Source organism: Anomaloglossus baeobatrachus, unplaced genomic scaffold (genome assembly GCF_048569485.1).
Source record: "Anomaloglossus baeobatrachus isolate aAnoBae1 unplaced genomic scaffold, aAnoBae1.hap1 Scaffold_4203, whole genome shotgun sequence".
Lineage (NCBI taxonomy): Eukaryota > Metazoa > Chordata > Amphibia > Anura > Aromobatidae > Anomaloglossus > Anomaloglossus baeobatrachus.
Window position 1 is genome coordinate 1 of NW_027443539.1, and position 17,685 is coordinate 17,685.

At 46.2% G+C, this 17,685-nt stretch overlaps 12 non-coding genes across 12 annotated transcripts; all 12 read left to right on the forward strand.

Annotated features, from left to right (window-relative positions):
• Positions 1-24: 24 nt before the first annotated feature.
• On the forward strand, positions 25-215 carry LOC142278995 (U2 spliceosomal RNA). Its single transcript, XR_012741755.1, has one exon. It is a non-coding gene; the product is annotated as a U2 spliceosomal RNA (small nuclear RNA).
• A 1,387-nt stretch (positions 216-1,602) lies between these two features.
• Positions 1,603-1,793, forward strand: LOC142279007 (U2 spliceosomal RNA). The gene has a single exon (XR_012741766.1). It is a non-coding gene; the product is annotated as a U2 spliceosomal RNA (small nuclear RNA).
• A 1,387-nt stretch (positions 1,794-3,180) lies between these two features.
• Positions 3,181-3,371, forward strand: LOC142279019 (U2 spliceosomal RNA). Its single transcript, XR_012741777.1, has one exon. It is a non-coding gene; the product is annotated as a U2 spliceosomal RNA (small nuclear RNA).
• Positions 3,372-4,758: 1,387 nt separating this feature from the next.
• LOC142279022 (U2 spliceosomal RNA) lies at positions 4,759-4,949 on the forward strand. The gene has a single exon (XR_012741780.1). It is a non-coding gene; the product is annotated as a U2 spliceosomal RNA (small nuclear RNA).
• Positions 4,950-6,336: 1,387 nt separating this feature from the next.
• LOC142279024 (U2 spliceosomal RNA) lies at positions 6,337-6,527 on the forward strand. The gene has a single exon (XR_012741781.1). It is a non-coding gene; the product is annotated as a U2 spliceosomal RNA (small nuclear RNA).
• Positions 6,528-7,914: 1,387 nt separating this feature from the next.
• Positions 7,915-8,105, forward strand: LOC142278996 (U2 spliceosomal RNA). The gene has a single exon (XR_012741756.1). It is a non-coding gene; the product is annotated as a U2 spliceosomal RNA (small nuclear RNA).
• Positions 8,106-9,492: 1,387 nt separating this feature from the next.
• Positions 9,493-9,683, forward strand: LOC142278997 (U2 spliceosomal RNA). The gene has a single exon (XR_012741757.1). It is a non-coding gene; the product is annotated as a U2 spliceosomal RNA (small nuclear RNA).
• Positions 9,684-11,070: 1,387 nt separating this feature from the next.
• On the forward strand, positions 11,071-11,261 carry LOC142278998 (U2 spliceosomal RNA). Its single transcript, XR_012741758.1, has one exon. It is a non-coding gene; the product is annotated as a U2 spliceosomal RNA (small nuclear RNA).
• Positions 11,262-12,648: 1,387 nt separating this feature from the next.
• LOC142279020 (U2 spliceosomal RNA) lies at positions 12,649-12,839 on the forward strand. Its single transcript, XR_012741778.1, has one exon. It is a non-coding gene; the product is annotated as a U2 spliceosomal RNA (small nuclear RNA).
• A 1,387-nt stretch (positions 12,840-14,226) lies between these two features.
• On the forward strand, positions 14,227-14,417 carry LOC142279018 (U2 spliceosomal RNA). The gene has a single exon (XR_012741776.1). It is a non-coding gene; the product is annotated as a U2 spliceosomal RNA (small nuclear RNA).
• A 1,387-nt stretch (positions 14,418-15,804) lies between these two features.
• LOC142278999 (U2 spliceosomal RNA) lies at positions 15,805-15,995 on the forward strand. The gene has a single exon (XR_012741759.1). It is a non-coding gene; the product is annotated as a U2 spliceosomal RNA (small nuclear RNA).
• A 1,387-nt stretch (positions 15,996-17,382) lies between these two features.
• LOC142279000 (U2 spliceosomal RNA) lies at positions 17,383-17,573 on the forward strand. The gene has a single exon (XR_012741760.1). It is a non-coding gene; the product is annotated as a U2 spliceosomal RNA (small nuclear RNA).
• Positions 17,574-17,685: the final 112 nt, after the last annotated feature.

Below are 17,685 nucleotides of genomic sequence, written 5' to 3' on the forward strand. Positions count from 1 at the left end.
TCGAGGCCCAAACCAATTCTGGTTATCGCTTCTCGGCCTTTTGGCTAAGATCAAGTGTAGTATCTGTTCTTATCAGTTTAATATCTGATACGTCCCCTATCTGGGGACCATATATTAAATGGATTTTTAGAACAGGGAGATGGAAAAAGAGCTTGCTCTGTCCACTCCACGCATTGACCTGGTATTGCAGTACCTCCAGGAACGGTGCACCCCTTCTTAACCCAGTTTCCAAAAGCAGAACTCAATTCACCTGATTCATATTAGCCCGATTTAATGAATTGGAAGAAAGCATACGTCTTCATATGCACCTCAATTTGGCCCATTCACTTTTCACACTTCCTCCTTTTGTTTTTTATCTTTCACACTTTTGACTTTCTTTATTCATCCAAATAGCAAACTCATCACCACTCAACCTGACCAACTCGGCTATGTCCCCGTGCTGCAGTTCTCTGTCTTATCTAGATCATTTGCAATTGAATGGAATAGATCCCTTTTGGACAAAGTGGATTCACCTGCTGCTGCAGTGACCACAGGTGTGATAAGATCTAGAATTGGCATCTGGTGCGATCTCTCCGCTTCCACTCCAAAGAAAGTTACCTGTTTATTCCTATCATGCATTGGTTTTTGGGGTTTTCTTTGAGTAATGATGATCTCTTTAGTAGTCTGTTGGCGCCCTCTCCTGGAGGAATAGTTTGCTTGCTCTTGGACATTCTAAAAGAGAGGTCATGATAGACATTGAGCTTCTGAGCTCAATTGGGGACAGTCATGGGTGATGAATGTTTGCAACCTACTGCGAAGCCTCATACCGCAATATAAGGAACGTCAAATACTAAGAAAGGGCGGCCTATGAAAGAATTACTACTTTCAATAAGTACACTTAAACGGCTAATTGGGAATAGAAAAACTGTAAAAAGCCCTCTGAGAAAGCCCCCCTCTAACCTTTGATAGTAAGCTTTTCTGTAGTCTGCCTGTTGATGTATTTTCCGTTTGAACTGTGCACAACATGAAGAGACGGAACACTGGCGGCTTGTCACAATGCCCCCCGATGACATCACAATAGCGCTGCTGCCTAGAAAACAAGCTGCGCAGAAGAAGTTGTTCTTTGGGTGGGAGGGTGGGCTAGTGGAAGGAGGGGGCAATCTCTTTTTTTCCCGGGTGGTAGGGGGATGACAGGAGAAGGGAAGCGGGTGGTGAGAAAGGTACAGAGGGCAGGGTTTGGGGGCTGGGAAGGAAAGGGAAAAGATTAGGGTTTGGGGATGATGAAAGGGCTTTCTACGGGTAAGGATGGCAAAGGGTGGCAGTGACGGAAAGTCAGGCAACCTGTCCTGTCCGTCTTTTTGTATCGTGAATTGGAAAGACTGCAAGGGGGAGGGGAGTTGCTTGCGCCCTAAAGGAGGAGTTATTCAGATTCATTGCAGTGGGCGGCGGCTGCAAAACGCACCATTCTTCTTGTTTTTGCTCTGCAAAGCAGCCTTTTCAAGGGTTGGCTTGGGTGACAAAATGTCTTGTGTAGGCGTGGGTTTGTCTCCCTCTCGCTCTCTCTCCCTAAGATGTGTCCGGCATAGGCCAGGGTGCCACTCGAGGCCCAAACCAATTCTGGTTATCGCTTCTCGGCCTTTTGGCTAAGATCAAGTGTAGTATCTGTTCTTATCAGTTTAATATCTGATACGTCCCCTATCTGGGGACCATATATTAAATGGATTTTTAGAACAGGGAGATGGAAAAAGAGCTTGCTCTGTCCACTCCACGCATTGACCTGGTATTGCAGTACCTCCAGGAACGGTGCACCCCTTCTTAACCCAGTTTCCAAAAGCAGAACTCAATTCACCTGATTCATATTAGCCCGATTTAATGAATTGGAAGAAAGCATACGTCTTCATATGCACCTCAATTTGGCCCATTCACTTTTCACACTTCCTCCTTTTGTTTTTTATCTTTCACACTTTTGACTTTCTTTATTCATCCAAATAGCAAACTCATCACCACTCAACCTGACCAACTCGGCTATGTCCCCGTGCTGCAGTTCTCTGTCTTATCTAGATCATTTGCAATTGAATGGAATAGATCCCTTTTGGACAAAGTGGATTCACCTGCTGCTGCAGTGACCACAGGTGTGATAAGATCTAGAATTGGCATCTGGTGCGATCTCTCCGCTTCCACTCCAAAGAAAGTTACCTGTTTATTCCTATCATGCATTGGTTTTTGGGGTTTTCTTTGAGTAATGATGATCTCTTTAGTAGTCTGTTGGCGCCCTCTCCTGGAGGAATAGTTTGCTTGCTCTTGGACATTCTAAAAGAGAGGTCATGATAGACATTGAGCTTCTGAGCTCAATTGGGGACAGTCATGGGTGATGAATGTTTGCAACCTACTGCGAAGCCTCATACCGCAATATAAGGAACGTCAAATACTAAGAAAGGGCGGCCTATGAAAGAATTACTACTTTCAATAAGTACACTTAAACGGCTAATTGGGAATAGAAAAACTGTAAAAAGCCCTCTGAGAAAGCCCCCCTCTAACCTTTGATAGTAAGCTTTTCTGTAGTCTGCCTGTTGATGTATTTTCCGTTTGAACTGTGCACAACATGAAGAGACGGAACACTGGCGGCTTGTCACAATGCCCCCCGATGACATCACAATAGCGCTGCTGCCTAGAAAACAAGCTGCGCAGAAGAAGTTGTTCTTTGGGTGGGAGGGTGGGCTAGTGGAAGGAGGGGGCAATCTCTTTTTTTCCCGGGTGGTAGGGGGATGACAGGAGAAGGGAAGCGGGTGGTGAGAAAGGTACAGAGGGCAGGGTTTGGGGGCTGGGAAGGAAAGGGAAAAGATTAGGGTTTGGGGATGATGAAAGGGCTTTCTACGGGTAAGGATGGCAAAGGGTGGCAGTGACGGAAAGTCAGGCAACCTGTCCTGTCCGTCTTTTTGTATCGTGAATTGGAAAGACTGCAAGGGGGAGGGGAGTTGCTTGCGCCCTAAAGGAGGAGTTATTCAGATTCATTGCAGTGGGCGGCGGCTGCAAAACGCACCATTCTTCTTGTTTTTGCTCTGCAAAGCAGCCTTTTCAAGGGTTGGCTTGGGTGACAAAATGTCTTGTGTAGGCGTGGGTTTGTCTCCCTCTCGCTCTCTCTCCCTAAGATGTGTCCGGCATAGGCCAGGGTGCCACTCGAGGCCCAAACCAATTCTGGTTATCGCTTCTCGGCCTTTTGGCTAAGATCAAGTGTAGTATCTGTTCTTATCAGTTTAATATCTGATACGTCCCCTATCTGGGGACCATATATTAAATGGATTTTTAGAACAGGGAGATGGAAAAAGAGCTTGCTCTGTCCACTCCACGCATTGACCTGGTATTGCAGTACCTCCAGGAACGGTGCACCCCTTCTTAACCCAGTTTCCAAAAGCAGAACTCAATTCACCTGATTCATATTAGCCCGATTTAATGAATTGGAAGAAAGCATACGTCTTCATATGCACCTCAATTTGGCCCATTCACTTTTCACACTTCCTCCTTTTGTTTTTTATCTTTCACACTTTTGACTTTCTTTATTCATCCAAATAGCAAACTCATCACCACTCAACCTGACCAACTCGGCTATGTCCCCGTGCTGCAGTTCTCTGTCTTATCTAGATCATTTGCAATTGAATGGAATAGATCCCTTTTGGACAAAGTGGATTCACCTGCTGCTGCAGTGACCACAGGTGTGATAAGATCTAGAATTGGCATCTGGTGCGATCTCTCCGCTTCCACTCCAAAGAAAGTTACCTGTTTATTCCTATCATGCATTGGTTTTTGGGGTTTTCTTTGAGTAATGATGATCTCTTTAGTAGTCTGTTGGCGCCCTCTCCTGGAGGAATAGTTTGCTTGCTCTTGGACATTCTAAAAGAGAGGTCATGATAGACATTGAGCTTCTGAGCTCAATTGGGGACAGTCATGGGTGATGAATGTTTGCAACCTACTGCGAAGCCTCATACCGCAATATAAGGAACGTCAAATACTAAGAAAGGGCGGCCTATGAAAGAATTACTACTTTCAATAAGTACACTTAAACGGCTAATTGGGAATAGAAAAACTGTAAAAAGCCCTCTGAGAAAGCCCCCCTCTAACCTTTGATAGTAAGCTTTTCTGTAGTCTGCCTGTTGATGTATTTTCCGTTTGAACTGTGCACAACATGAAGAGACGGAACACTGGCGGCTTGTCACAATGCCCCCCGATGACATCACAATAGCGCTGCTGCCTAGAAAACAAGCTGCGCAGAAGAAGTTGTTCTTTGGGTGGGAGGGTGGGCTAGTGGAAGGAGGGGGCAATCTCTTTTTTTCCCGGGTGGTAGGGGGATGACAGGAGAAGGGAAGCGGGTGGTGAGAAAGGTACAGAGGGCAGGGTTTGGGGGCTGGGAAGGAAAGGGAAAAGATTAGGGTTTGGGGATGATGAAAGGGCTTTCTACGGGTAAGGATGGCAAAGGGTGGCAGTGACGGAAAGTCAGGCAACCTGTCCTGTCCGTCTTTTTGTATCGTGAATTGGAAAGACTGCAAGGGGGAGGGGAGTTGCTTGCGCCCTAAAGGAGGAGTTATTCAGATTCATTGCAGTGGGCGGCGGCTGCAAAACGCACCATTCTTCTTGTTTTTGCTCTGCAAAGCAGCCTTTTCAAGGGTTGGCTTGGGTGACAAAATGTCTTGTGTAGGCGTGGGTTTGTCTCCCTCTCGCTCTCTCTCCCTAAGATGTGTCCGGCATAGGCCAGGGTGCCACTCGAGGCCCAAACCAATTCTGGTTATCGCTTCTCGGCCTTTTGGCTAAGATCAAGTGTAGTATCTGTTCTTATCAGTTTAATATCTGATACGTCCCCTATCTGGGGACCATATATTAAATGGATTTTTAGAACAGGGAGATGGAAAAAGAGCTTGCTCTGTCCACTCCACGCATTGACCTGGTATTGCAGTACCTCCAGGAACGGTGCACCCCTTCTTAACCCAGTTTCCAAAAGCAGAACTCAATTCACCTGATTCATATTAGCCCGATTTAATGAATTGGAAGAAAGCATACGTCTTCATATGCACCTCAATTTGGCCCATTCACTTTTCACACTTCCTCCTTTTGTTTTTTATCTTTCACACTTTTGACTTTCTTTATTCATCCAAATAGCAAACTCATCACCACTCAACCTGACCAACTCGGCTATGTCCCCGTGCTGCAGTTCTCTGTCTTATCTAGATCATTTGCAATTGAATGGAATAGATCCCTTTTGGACAAAGTGGATTCACCTGCTGCTGCAGTGACCACAGGTGTGATAAGATCTAGAATTGGCATCTGGTGCGATCTCTCCGCTTCCACTCCAAAGAAAGTTACCTGTTTATTCCTATCATGCATTGGTTTTTGGGGTTTTCTTTGAGTAATGATGATCTCTTTAGTAGTCTGTTGGCGCCCTCTCCTGGAGGAATAGTTTGCTTGCTCTTGGACATTCTAAAAGAGAGGTCATGATAGACATTGAGCTTCTGAGCTCAATTGGGGACAGTCATGGGTGATGAATGTTTGCAACCTACTGCGAAGCCTCATACCGCAATATAAGGAACGTCAAATACTAAGAAAGGGCGGCCTATGAAAGAATTACTACTTTCAATAAGTACACTTAAACGGCTAATTGGGAATAGAAAAACTGTAAAAAGCCCTCTGAGAAAGCCCCCCTCTAACCTTTGATAGTAAGCTTTTCTGTAGTCTGCCTGTTGATGTATTTTCCGTTTGAACTGTGCACAACATGAAGAGACGGAACACTGGCGGCTTGTCACAATGCCCCCCGATGACATCACAATAGCGCTGCTGCCTAGAAAACAAGCTGCGCAGAAGAAGTTGTTCTTTGGGTGGGAGGGTGGGCTAGTGGAAGGAGGGGGCAATCTCTTTTTTTCCCGGGTGGTAGGGGGATGACAGGAGAAGGGAAGCGGGTGGTGAGAAAGGTACAGAGGGCAGGGTTTGGGGGCTGGGAAGGAAAGGGAAAAGATTAGGGTTTGGGGATGATGAAAGGGCTTTCTACGGGTAAGGATGGCAAAGGGTGGCAGTGACGGAAAGTCAGGCAACCTGTCCTGTCCGTCTTTTTGTATCGTGAATTGGAAAGACTGCAAGGGGGAGGGGAGTTGCTTGCGCCCTAAAGGAGGAGTTATTCAGATTCATTGCAGTGGGCGGCGGCTGCAAAACGCACCATTCTTCTTGTTTTTGCTCTGCAAAGCAGCCTTTTCAAGGGTTGGCTTGGGTGACAAAATGTCTTGTGTAGGCGTGGGTTTGTCTCCCTCTCGCTCTCTCTCCCTAAGATGTGTCCGGCATAGGCCAGGGTGCCACTCGAGGCCCAAACCAATTCTGGTTATCGCTTCTCGGCCTTTTGGCTAAGATCAAGTGTAGTATCTGTTCTTATCAGTTTAATATCTGATACGTCCCCTATCTGGGGACCATATATTAAATGGATTTTTAGAACAGGGAGATGGAAAAAGAGCTTGCTCTGTCCACTCCACGCATTGACCTGGTATTGCAGTACCTCCAGGAACGGTGCACCCCTTCTTAACCCAGTTTCCAAAAGCAGAACTCAATTCACCTGATTCATATTAGCCCGATTTAATGAATTGGAAGAAAGCATACGTCTTCATATGCACCTCAATTTGGCCCATTCACTTTTCACACTTCCTCCTTTTGTTTTTTATCTTTCACACTTTTGACTTTCTTTATTCATCCAAATAGCAAACTCATCACCACTCAACCTGACCAACTCGGCTATGTCCCCGTGCTGCAGTTCTCTGTCTTATCTAGATCATTTGCAATTGAATGGAATAGATCCCTTTTGGACAAAGTGGATTCACCTGCTGCTGCAGTGACCACAGGTGTGATAAGATCTAGAATTGGCATCTGGTGCGATCTCTCCGCTTCCACTCCAAAGAAAGTTACCTGTTTATTCCTATCATGCATTGGTTTTTGGGGTTTTCTTTGAGTAATGATGATCTCTTTAGTAGTCTGTTGGCGCCCTCTCCTGGAGGAATAGTTTGCTTGCTCTTGGACATTCTAAAAGAGAGGTCATGATAGACATTGAGCTTCTGAGCTCAATTGGGGACAGTCATGGGTGATGAATGTTTGCAACCTACTGCGAAGCCTCATACCGCAATATAAGGAACGTCAAATACTAAGAAAGGGCGGCCTATGAAAGAATTACTACTTTCAATAAGTACACTTAAACGGCTAATTGGGAATAGAAAAACTGTAAAAAGCCCTCTGAGAAAGCCCCCCTCTAACCTTTGATAGTAAGCTTTTCTGTAGTCTGCCTGTTGATGTATTTTCCGTTTGAACTGTGCACAACATGAAGAGACGGAACACTGGCGGCTTGTCACAATGCCCCCCGATGACATCACAATAGCGCTGCTGCCTAGAAAACAAGCTGCGCAGAAGAAGTTGTTCTTTGGGTGGGAGGGTGGGCTAGTGGAAGGAGGGGGCAATCTCTTTTTTTCCCGGGTGGTAGGGGGATGACAGGAGAAGGGAAGCGGGTGGTGAGAAAGGTACAGAGGGCAGGGTTTGGGGGCTGGGAAGGAAAGGGAAAAGATTAGGGTTTGGGGATGATGAAAGGGCTTTCTACGGGTAAGGATGGCAAAGGGTGGCAGTGACGGAAAGTCAGGCAACCTGTCCTGTCCGTCTTTTTGTATCGTGAATTGGAAAGACTGCAAGGGGGAGGGGAGTTGCTTGCGCCCTAAAGGAGGAGTTATTCAGATTCATTGCAGTGGGCGGCGGCTGCAAAACGCACCATTCTTCTTGTTTTTGCTCTGCAAAGCAGCCTTTTCAAGGGTTGGCTTGGGTGACAAAATGTCTTGTGTAGGCGTGGGTTTGTCTCCCTCTCGCTCTCTCTCCCTAAGATGTGTCCGGCATAGGCCAGGGTGCCACTCGAGGCCCAAACCAATTCTGGTTATCGCTTCTCGGCCTTTTGGCTAAGATCAAGTGTAGTATCTGTTCTTATCAGTTTAATATCTGATACGTCCCCTATCTGGGGACCATATATTAAATGGATTTTTAGAACAGGGAGATGGAAAAAGAGCTTGCTCTGTCCACTCCACGCATTGACCTGGTATTGCAGTACCTCCAGGAACGGTGCACCCCTTCTTAACCCAGTTTCCAAAAGCAGAACTCAATTCACCTGATTCATATTAGCCCGATTTAATGAATTGGAAGAAAGCATACGTCTTCATATGCACCTCAATTTGGCCCATTCACTTTTCACACTTCCTCCTTTTGTTTTTTATCTTTCACACTTTTGACTTTCTTTATTCATCCAAATAGCAAACTCATCACCACTCAACCTGACCAACTCGGCTATGTCCCCGTGCTGCAGTTCTCTGTCTTATCTAGATCATTTGCAATTGAATGGAATAGATCCCTTTTGGACAAAGTGGATTCACCTGCTGCTGCAGTGACCACAGGTGTGATAAGATCTAGAATTGGCATCTGGTGCGATCTCTCCGCTTCCACTCCAAAGAAAGTTACCTGTTTATTCCTATCATGCATTGGTTTTTGGGGTTTTCTTTGAGTAATGATGATCTCTTTAGTAGTCTGTTGGCGCCCTCTCCTGGAGGAATAGTTTGCTTGCTCTTGGACATTCTAAAAGAGAGGTCATGATAGACATTGAGCTTCTGAGCTCAATTGGGGACAGTCATGGGTGATGAATGTTTGCAACCTACTGCGAAGCCTCATACCGCAATATAAGGAACGTCAAATACTAAGAAAGGGCGGCCTATGAAAGAATTACTACTTTCAATAAGTACACTTAAACGGCTAATTGGGAATAGAAAAACTGTAAAAAGCCCTCTGAGAAAGCCCCCCTCTAACCTTTGATAGTAAGCTTTTCTGTAGTCTGCCTGTTGATGTATTTTCCGTTTGAACTGTGCACAACATGAAGAGACGGAACACTGGCGGCTTGTCACAATGCCCCCCGATGACATCACAATAGCGCTGCTGCCTAGAAAACAAGCTGCGCAGAAGAAGTTGTTCTTTGGGTGGGAGGGTGGGCTAGTGGAAGGAGGGGGCAATCTCTTTTTTTCCCGGGTGGTAGGGGGATGACAGGAGAAGGGAAGCGGGTGGTGAGAAAGGTACAGAGGGCAGGGTTTGGGGGCTGGGAAGGAAAGGGAAAAGATTAGGGTTTGGGGATGATGAAAGGGCTTTCTACGGGTAAGGATGGCAAAGGGTGGCAGTGACGGAAAGTCAGGCAACCTGTCCTGTCCGTCTTTTTGTATCGTGAATTGGAAAGACTGCAAGGGGGAGGGGAGTTGCTTGCGCCCTAAAGGAGGAGTTATTCAGATTCATTGCAGTGGGCGGCGGCTGCAAAACGCACCATTCTTCTTGTTTTTGCTCTGCAAAGCAGCCTTTTCAAGGGTTGGCTTGGGTGACAAAATGTCTTGTGTAGGCGTGGGTTTGTCTCCCTCTCGCTCTCTCTCCCTAAGATGTGTCCGGCATAGGCCAGGGTGCCACTCGAGGCCCAAACCAATTCTGGTTATCGCTTCTCGGCCTTTTGGCTAAGATCAAGTGTAGTATCTGTTCTTATCAGTTTAATATCTGATACGTCCCCTATCTGGGGACCATATATTAAATGGATTTTTAGAACAGGGAGATGGAAAAAGAGCTTGCTCTGTCCACTCCACGCATTGACCTGGTATTGCAGTACCTCCAGGAACGGTGCACCCCTTCTTAACCCAGTTTCCAAAAGCAGAACTCAATTCACCTGATTCATATTAGCCCGATTTAATGAATTGGAAGAAAGCATACGTCTTCATATGCACCTCAATTTGGCCCATTCACTTTTCACACTTCCTCCTTTTGTTTTTTATCTTTCACACTTTTGACTTTCTTTATTCATCCAAATAGCAAACTCATCACCACTCAACCTGACCAACTCGGCTATGTCCCCGTGCTGCAGTTCTCTGTCTTATCTAGATCATTTGCAATTGAATGGAATAGATCCCTTTTGGACAAAGTGGATTCACCTGCTGCTGCAGTGACCACAGGTGTGATAAGATCTAGAATTGGCATCTGGTGCGATCTCTCCGCTTCCACTCCAAAGAAAGTTACCTGTTTATTCCTATCATGCATTGGTTTTTGGGGTTTTCTTTGAGTAATGATGATCTCTTTAGTAGTCTGTTGGCGCCCTCTCCTGGAGGAATAGTTTGCTTGCTCTTGGACATTCTAAAAGAGAGGTCATGATAGACATTGAGCTTCTGAGCTCAATTGGGGACAGTCATGGGTGATGAATGTTTGCAACCTACTGCGAAGCCTCATACCGCAATATAAGGAACGTCAAATACTAAGAAAGGGCGGCCTATGAAAGAATTACTACTTTCAATAAGTACACTTAAACGGCTAATTGGGAATAGAAAAACTGTAAAAAGCCCTCTGAGAAAGCCCCCCTCTAACCTTTGATAGTAAGCTTTTCTGTAGTCTGCCTGTTGATGTATTTTCCGTTTGAACTGTGCACAACATGAAGAGACGGAACACTGGCGGCTTGTCACAATGCCCCCCGATGACATCACAATAGCGCTGCTGCCTAGAAAACAAGCTGCGCAGAAGAAGTTGTTCTTTGGGTGGGAGGGTGGGCTAGTGGAAGGAGGGGGCAATCTCTTTTTTTCCCGGGTGGTAGGGGGATGACAGGAGAAGGGAAGCGGGTGGTGAGAAAGGTACAGAGGGCAGGGTTTGGGGGCTGGGAAGGAAAGGGAAAAGATTAGGGTTTGGGGATGATGAAAGGGCTTTCTACGGGTAAGGATGGCAAAGGGTGGCAGTGACGGAAAGTCAGGCAACCTGTCCTGTCCGTCTTTTTGTATCGTGAATTGGAAAGACTGCAAGGGGGAGGGGAGTTGCTTGCGCCCTAAAGGAGGAGTTATTCAGATTCATTGCAGTGGGCGGCGGCTGCAAAACGCACCATTCTTCTTGTTTTTGCTCTGCAAAGCAGCCTTTTCAAGGGTTGGCTTGGGTGACAAAATGTCTTGTGTAGGCGTGGGTTTGTCTCCCTCTCGCTCTCTCTCCCTAAGATGTGTCCGGCATAGGCCAGGGTGCCACTCGAGGCCCAAACCAATTCTGGTTATCGCTTCTCGGCCTTTTGGCTAAGATCAAGTGTAGTATCTGTTCTTATCAGTTTAATATCTGATACGTCCCCTATCTGGGGACCATATATTAAATGGATTTTTAGAACAGGGAGATGGAAAAAGAGCTTGCTCTGTCCACTCCACGCATTGACCTGGTATTGCAGTACCTCCAGGAACGGTGCACCCCTTCTTAACCCAGTTTCCAAAAGCAGAACTCAATTCACCTGATTCATATTAGCCCGATTTAATGAATTGGAAGAAAGCATACGTCTTCATATGCACCTCAATTTGGCCCATTCACTTTTCACACTTCCTCCTTTTGTTTTTTATCTTTCACACTTTTGACTTTCTTTATTCATCCAAATAGCAAACTCATCACCACTCAACCTGACCAACTCGGCTATGTCCCCGTGCTGCAGTTCTCTGTCTTATCTAGATCATTTGCAATTGAATGGAATAGATCCCTTTTGGACAAAGTGGATTCACCTGCTGCTGCAGTGACCACAGGTGTGATAAGATCTAGAATTGGCATCTGGTGCGATCTCTCCGCTTCCACTCCAAAGAAAGTTACCTGTTTATTCCTATCATGCATTGGTTTTTGGGGTTTTCTTTGAGTAATGATGATCTCTTTAGTAGTCTGTTGGCGCCCTCTCCTGGAGGAATAGTTTGCTTGCTCTTGGACATTCTAAAAGAGAGGTCATGATAGACATTGAGCTTCTGAGCTCAATTGGGGACAGTCATGGGTGATGAATGTTTGCAACCTACTGCGAAGCCTCATACCGCAATATAAGGAACGTCAAATACTAAGAAAGGGCGGCCTATGAAAGAATTACTACTTTCAATAAGTACACTTAAACGGCTAATTGGGAATAGAAAAACTGTAAAAAGCCCTCTGAGAAAGCCCCCCTCTAACCTTTGATAGTAAGCTTTTCTGTAGTCTGCCTGTTGATGTATTTTCCGTTTGAACTGTGCACAACATGAAGAGACGGAACACTGGCGGCTTGTCACAATGCCCCCCGATGACATCACAATAGCGCTGCTGCCTAGAAAACAAGCTGCGCAGAAGAAGTTGTTCTTTGGGTGGGAGGGTGGGCTAGTGGAAGGAGGGGGCAATCTCTTTTTTTCCCGGGTGGTAGGGGGATGACAGGAGAAGGGAAGCGGGTGGTGAGAAAGGTACAGAGGGCAGGGTTTGGGGGCTGGGAAGGAAAGGGAAAAGATTAGGGTTTGGGGATGATGAAAGGGCTTTCTACGGGTAAGGATGGCAAAGGGTGGCAGTGACGGAAAGTCAGGCAACCTGTCCTGTCCGTCTTTTTGTATCGTGAATTGGAAAGACTGCAAGGGGGAGGGGAGTTGCTTGCGCCCTAAAGGAGGAGTTATTCAGATTCATTGCAGTGGGCGGCGGCTGCAAAACGCACCATTCTTCTTGTTTTTGCTCTGCAAAGCAGCCTTTTCAAGGGTTGGCTTGGGTGACAAAATGTCTTGTGTAGGCGTGGGTTTGTCTCCCTCTCGCTCTCTCTCCCTAAGATGTGTCCGGCATAGGCCAGGGTGCCACTCGAGGCCCAAACCAATTCTGGTTATCGCTTCTCGGCCTTTTGGCTAGGATCAAGTGTAGTATCTGTTCTTATCAGTTTAATATCTGATACGTCCCCTATCTGGGGACCATATATTAAATGGATTTTTAGAACAGGGAGATGGAAAAAGAGCTTGCTCTGTCCACTCCACGCATTGACCTGGTATTGCAGTACCTCCAGGAACGGTGCACCCCTTCTTAACCCAGTTTCCAAAAGCAGAACTCAATTCACCTGATTCATATTAGCCCGATTTAATGAATTGGAAGAAAGCATACGTCTTCATATGCACCTCAATTTGGCCCATTCACTTTTCACACTTCCTCCTTTTGTTTTTTATCTTTCACACTTTTGACTTTCTTTATTCATCCAAATAGCAAACTCATCACCACTCAACCTGACCAACTCGGCTATGTCCCCGTGCTGCAGTTCTCTGTCTTATCTAGATCATTTGCAATTGAATGGAATAGATCCCTTTTGGACAAAGTGGATTCACCTGCTGCTGCAGTGACCACAGGTGTGATAAGATCTAGAATTGGCATCTGGTGCGATCTCTCCGCTTCCACTCCAAAGAAAGTTACCTGTTTATTCCTATCATGCATTGGTTTTTGGGGTTTTCTTTGAGTAATGATGATCTCTTTAGTAGTCTGTTGGCGCCCTCTCCTGGAGGAATAGTTTGCTTGCTCTTGGACATTCTAAAAGAGAGGTCATGATAGACATTGAGCTTCTGAGCTCAATTGGGGACAGTCATGGGTGATGAATGTTTGCAACCTACTGCGAAGCCTCATACCGCAATATAAGGAACGTCAAATACTAAGAAAGGGCGGCCTATGAAAGAATTACTACTTTCAATAAGTACACTTAAACGGCTAATTGGGAATAGAAAAACTGTAAAAAGCCCTCTGAGAAAGCCCCCCTCTAACCTTTGATAGTAAGCTTTTCTGTAGTCTGCCTGTTGATGTATTTTCCGTTTGAACTGTGCACAACATGAAGAGACGGAACACTGGCGGCTTGTCACAATGCCCCCCGATGACATCACAATAGCGCTGCTGCCTAGAAAACAAGCTGCGCAGAAGAAGTTGTTCTTTGGGTGGGAGGGTGGGCTAGTGGAAGGAGGGGGCAATCTCTTTTTTTCCCGGGTGGTAGGGGGATGACAGGAGAAGGGAAGCGGGTGGTGAGAAAGGTACAGAGGGCAGGGTTTGGGGGCTGGGAAGGAAAGGGAAAAGATTAGGGTTTGGGGATGATGAAAGGGCTTTCTACGGGTAAGGATGGCAAAGGGTGGCAGTGACGGAAAGTCAGGCAACCTGTCCTGTCCGTCTTTTTGTATCGTGAATTGGAAAGACTGCAAGGGGGAGGGGAGTTGCTTGCGCCCTAAAGGAGGAGTTATTCAGATTCATTGCAGTGGGCGGCGGCTGCAAAACGCACCATTCTTCTTGTTTTTGCTCTGCAAAGCAGCCTTTTCAAGGGTTGGCTTGGGTGACAAAATGTCTTGTGTAGGCGTGGGTTTGTCTCCCTCTCGCTCTCTCTCCCTAAGATGTGTCCGGCATAGGCCAGGGTGCCACTCGAGGCCCAAACCAATTCTGGTTATCGCTTCTCGGCCTTTTGGCTAAGATCAAGTGTAGTATCTGTTCTTATCAGTTTAATATCTGATACGTCCCCTATCTGGGGACCATATATTAAAGGGATTTTTAGAACAGGGAGATGGAAAAAGAGCTTGCTCTGTCCACTCCACGCATTGACCTGGTATTGCAGTACCTCCAGGAACGGTGCACCCCTTCTTAACCCAGTTTCCAAAAGCAGAACTCAATTCACCTGATTCATATTAGCCCGATTTAATGAATTGGAAGAAAGCATACGTCTTCATATGCACCTCAATTTGGCCCATTCACTTTTCACACTTCCTCCTTTTGTTTTTTATCTTTCACACTTTTGACTTTCTTTATTCATCCAAATAGCAAACTCATCACCACTCAACCTGACCAACTCGGCTATGTCCCCGTGCTGCAGTTCTCTGTCTTATCTAGATCATTTGCAATTGAATGGAATAGATCCCTTTTGGACAAAGTGGATTCACCTGCTGCTGCAGTGACCACAGGTGTGATAAGATCTAGAATTGGCATCTGGTGCGATCTCTCCGCTTCCACTCCAAAGAAAGTTACCTGTTTATTCCTATCATGCATTGGTTTTTGGGGTTTTCTTTGAGTAATGATGATCTCTTTAGTAGTCTGTTGGCGCCCTCTCCTGGAGGAATAGTTTGCTTGCTCTTGGACATTCTAAAAGAGAGGTCATGATAGACATTGAGCTTCTGAGCTCAATTGGGGACAGTCATGGGTGATGAATGTTTGCAACCTACTGCGAAGCCTCATACCGCAATATAAGGAACGTCAAATACTAAGAAAGGGCGGCCTATGAAAGAATTACTACTTTCAATAAGTACACTTAAACGGCTAATTGGGAATAGAAAAACTGTAAAAAGCCCTCTGAGAAAGCCCCCCTCTAACCTTTGATAGTAAGCTTTTCTGTAGTCTGCCTGTTGATGTATTTTCCGTTTGAACTGTGCACAACATGAAGAGACGGAACACTGGCGGCTTGTCACAATGCCCCCCGATGACATCACAATAGCGCTGCTGCCTAGAAAACAAGCTGCGCAGAAGAAGTTGTTCTTTGGGTGGGAGGGTGGGCTAGTGGAAGGAGGGGGCAATCTCTTTTTTTCCCGGGTGGTAGGGGGATGACAGGAGAAGGGAAGCGGGTGGTGAGAAAGGTACAGAGGGCAGGGTTTGGGGGCTGGGAAGGAAAGGGAAAAGATTAGGGTTTGGGGATGATGAAAGGGCTTTCTACGGGTAAGGATGGCAAAGGGTGGCAGTGACGGAAAGTCAGGCAACCTGTCCTGTCCGTCTTTTTGTATCGTGAATTGGAAAGACTGCAAGGGGGAGGGGAGTTGCTTGCGCCCTAAAGGAGGAGTTATTCAGATTCATTGCAGTGGGCGGCGGCTGCAAAACGCACCATTCTTCTTGTTTTTGCTCTGCAAAGCAGCCTTTTCAAGGGTTGGCTTGGGTGACAAAATGTCTTGTGTAGGCGTGGGTTTGTCTCCCTCTCGCTCTCTCTCCCTAAGATGTGTCCGGCATAGGCCAGGGTGCCACTCGAGGCCCAAACCAATTCTGGTTATCGCTTCTCGGCCTTTTGGCTAAGATCAAGTGTAGTATCTGTTCTTATCAGTTTAATATCTGATACGTCCCCTATCTGGGGACCATATATTAAATGGATTTTTAGAACAGGGAGATGGAAAAAGAGCTTGCTCTGTCCACTCCACGCATTGACCTGGTATTGCAGTACCTCCAGGAACGGTGCACCCCTTCTTAACCCAGTTTCCAAAAGCAGAACTCAATTCACCTGATTCATATTAGCCCGATTTAATGAATTGGAAGAAAGCATACGTCTTCATATGCACCTCAATTTGGCCCATTCACTTTTCACACTTCCTCCTTTTGTTTTTTATCTTTCACACTTTTGACTTTCTTTATTCATCCAAATAGCAAACTCATCACCACTCAACCTGACCAACTCGGCTATGTCCCCGTGCTGCAGTTCTCTGTCTTATCTAGATCATTTGCAATTGAATGGAATAGATCCCTTTTGGACAAAGTGGATTCACCTGCTGCTGCAGTGACCACAGGTGTGATAAGATCTAGAATTGGCATCTGGTGCGATCTCTCCGCTTCCACTCCAAAGAAAGTTACCTGTTTATTCCTATCATGCATTGGTTTTTGGGGTTTTCTTTGAGTAATGATGATCTCTTTAGTAGTCTGTTGGCGCCCTCTCCTGGAGGAATAGTTTGCTTGCTCTTGGACATTCTAAAAGAGAGGTCATGATAGACATTGAGCTTCTGAGCTCAATTGGGGACAGTCATGGGTGATGAATGTTTGCAACCTACTGCGAAGCCTCATACCGCAATATAAGGAACGTCAAATACTAAGAAAGGGCGGCCTATGAAAGAATTACTACTTTCAATAAGTACACTTAAACGGCTAATTGGGAATAGAAAAACTGTAAAAAGCCCTCTGAGAAAGCCCCCCTCTAACCTTTGATAGTAAGCTTTTCTGTAGTCTGCCTGTTGATGTATTTTCCGTTTGAACTGTGCACAACATGAAGAGACGGAACACTGGCGGCTTGTCACAATGCCCCCCGATGACATCACAATAGCGCTGCTGCCTAGAAAACAAGCTGCGCAGAAGAAGTTGTTCTTTGGGTGGGAGGGTGGGCTAGTGGAAGGAGGGGGCAATCTCTTTTTTTCCCGGGTGGTAGGGGGATGACAGGAGAAGGGAAGCGGGTGGTGAGAAAGGTACAGAGGGCAGGGTTTGGGGGCTGGGAAGGAAAGGGAAAAGATTAGGGTTTGGGGATGATGAAAGGGCTTTCTACGGGTAAGGATGGCAAAGGGTGGCAGTGACGGAAAGTCAGGCAACCTGTCCTGTCCGTCTTTTTGTATCGTGAATTGGAAAGACTGCAAGGGGGAGGGGAGTTGCTTGCGCCCTAAAGGAGGAGTTATTCAGATTCATTGCAGTGGGCGGCGGCTGCAAAACGCACCATTCTTCTTGTTTTTGCTCTGCAAAGCAGCCTTTTCAAGGGTTGGCTTGGGTGACAAAATGTCTTGTGTAGGCGTGGGTTTGTCTCCCTCTCGCTCTCTCTCCCTAAGATGTGTCCGGCATAGGCCAGGGTGCCACTCGAGGCCCAAACCAATTCTGGTTATCGCTTCTCGGCCTTTTGGCTAAGATCAAGTGTAGTATCTGTTCTTATCAGTTTAATATCTGATACGTCCCCTATCTGGGGACCATATATTAAATGGATTTTTAGAACAGGGAGATGGAAAAAGAGCTTGCTCTGTCCACTCCACGCATTGACCTGGTATTGCAGTACCTCCAGGAACGGTGCACCCCTTCTTAACCCAGTTTCCAAAAGCAGAACTCAATTCACCTGATTCATATTAGCCCGATTTAATGAATTGGAAGAAAGCATACGTCTTCATATGCACCTCAATTTGGCCCATTCAC